Here is a 2,666-nt window from a genome sequence, read left to right as displayed (position 1 = left end):
GCGCCCCCGGCACGCCAGGACCTTAGAGCCGGGGCGGCTCGCTCGGCAGCGGGCGGGGGTACGGGCCACAAAGCCGCCCTTCTCAGGCTAGAGGTTTCATTTAGGGAGGAACCCTCGGGGACCCCACCCGGGCAGGTGAGGCCTCACGCGCGGCGCCGCTTTTAGCCCCTTTTAACTTTCGCGACGCCGCCGCCTCGCTCTCGGCTCGGCCAACCCCCGCCACACGCAGCTGCTCGCGGCCGGCACCCGCGGGTACCCGGAACCGAGGACGACACCGGCGCCTCACGCGTTTTAGGACACCTGAAAACTCACGGGGCCACGCAGCAGTCACAAAGCCGGTTGCGGTAGACCGGTCCCCGAACCCTGCCCCAGCGCTGGGGGGGAGGTGGAAAGGGGAGGATGCGGCAAGGCACGCGCCGGGCCGCTAACGCCACGGCTCCCCCCCGCTCGAGCCGCTCGGGGCTGGGGGAACGAGGACGACACCTCACACGCGACGGGAAGCGAGGTGGAAAGGAAGACCGCCCTTGCCCTGCCGGCCGGGGGCCCTTTCCGACGCGACCCGAAAGGCCTCATCGATCAACAAGGACAGAAGGAAAGGAAGCCAGTGGAGGCCCCACGGCCTCGCTCTTCTGGGACAGACACAGCCACGCGCACCCGCCACCGCCCTCGGGAGCAGCCAGCAGGCACGGGGCTCGGCGTGCAGGCAACACGCCGGAGGAGCAAACGGGGCGCCCTCCAGAGATGGGGGGGGGGGGGGCAAGCTGCACCGGGCCGCACCGGCTCACAGGGCACCTCTGCCTCCCCGAAATGTGGGCTTGCATTTTCCCTCAAGCTGCACCGAGTTACATCTCCATCACGGGGCGCCCCTCTGGAGCCAGGAGGAAGCCGTGCTGGGGCACCGGCTTGCCCTCCTCCCCCCATGCCGGGCTCCATAGCATACGAGTGGCCAGTCACCGCCGCTGGCTTTTCCCTTAGATGCCGTGCCCCCGCGGGCTGCGGCTTTGGCCATGGGGGGGAACCCCCGTGAAGAGGGTCCAGTGCTGGGAACTCTCTCTGCCCCTTACCGGGCTCTCTCTCGCCGTGCCTGGACGGGCTTGCTTTCCATTCTTGGTGGGACCGACGCCGGCACCACGTCTCCCCGGCTTTCTCTGCCCCCGTGCCCCACCGGGCAAACTTCGCTTCGGGGGTTCCACACTTCGGCAGTGGCCGGCGCCAGCCACTCGTCAACTTTTTTTTCTTTTCCCCTCTGTCGTTGCCGAGCCCGGGCTGGGCTCCGGCTCACGGACGAGCGAAACCCATCCAACACCGCTGAGGGTGCGCCAGCGGCCGCTCCAAACCGCCGCGCCTTTGTTCGGCCCCGCGGGTCCCCTCTCTGACCCGGGCGAAAGCCACCGAGAAGCCAGACGGATCCCTGCCCAGCCGCCTGGCGGGTGGCTTGGAGCAGCCGCTCGGCAGCGCTGCCCTGGGAGTGCTCGGCGTCGCTTGTTCCCTCATATACGGAACTGGAGGGCCGTCAGCTCCGCGAGCGCACAACCAGCCGACCTCCGCCCAGCGGCAGGTCGCAGAAATCACGCCGGCTTGTACGATGACGTAGGCGGAGGCAGAGCGCAACAGCGACCCCTTGGCGACAAGCGCGATCTCCGCGGAGAGCACGTCTACTCGCCGAGGGAGAGCACGTCTACTCGCCGAGGGAGAGCACGTCTACTCGCCGAGGGAGAGCACGTCTACTCGCCCAGGGAGAGCACGTCTACTCGCCGAGGGAGAGCACGTCTACTCGCCCAGGGAGAGCACGTCTACTCGCCCAGGGAGAGCACGTCTACTCGCCCAGGGAGAGCACGTCTACTCGCCCAGGGAGAGCACGTCTACTCGCCCAGGGAGAGCACGTCTACTCGCCCAGGGAGAGCACGTCTACCTCCCGCCTGAGGGAGAGCACGGGGGGGGGGGGACAAAGACAGGCGGCAGCAGCTTCGGTGAACGTCACCCGGGAGGCGACCGGGGCTGTCCCGGGGCAGTCCCGGGAAGCCGGCGTCCGACACAGGGAACCGTCAGCTGCCGGACCGGGGCGAATCCCCGCGGCCACGGCAGGGGTGGGGGCTCGAAGACAGCCGGCAGCCGCTTCGGTGAACGTCACCCGGGAGGAGACTGGGGCCCTCCCGGGACCGTCCCGGGAAGACGACGTTCGGCACGAGATCCCGGCCGCGGCCGGACCGGCTCGAAGCCTCGCGGTCCCGGCAGCAGCCGGAGCCGCTCGCCGCCTCGGGCTCCCGGCCCCCTACAGATCCGGCGACTCGTTCGCGGGCGGCGGGGGGAGGCAGTGGAGGGGGTGCGGGGAGAAGCGGCAGCGGAGGCGGAGGGGGGGGGGCTCGAAGACAGCCGGCAGCCGCTTCGGTGAACGTCACCCAGGAGGCGATCGGGGCCGTCCCGGGGCCGTCCCGGGATGCCGGCTTCCGGCACGGGGTCCCGGCCGCGGCCGGACCGGCTCGTATCCCCGCGGCTCCGGCAGGGGGGGGGGGGGCTCGAAGACAGCCGGCAGTCGCCTCGGTGAACGTCACCCGGCCGGCGACCGCGGCCGTTCCGGGGCCGTCCCGGGAAGCCTGCGACAGGCACGGGGTCCCAGCCGCGGCCGGACCGACTCGAAGCCCCGCGGCCCCGGCACGGGGGAGGCC

This window comes from Melanerpes formicivorus, unplaced genomic scaffold (assembly GCF_026170545.1).
Source record: "Melanerpes formicivorus ecotype bairdi unplaced genomic scaffold, bMelFor1.0.p_v2 SCAF_323, whole genome shotgun sequence".
NCBI lineage: Eukaryota > Metazoa > Chordata > Aves > Piciformes > Picidae > Melanerpes > Melanerpes formicivorus.
The sequence above is the reverse complement of the archived record's forward strand: the minus strand, read 5'-3'. Positions refer to the sequence as shown.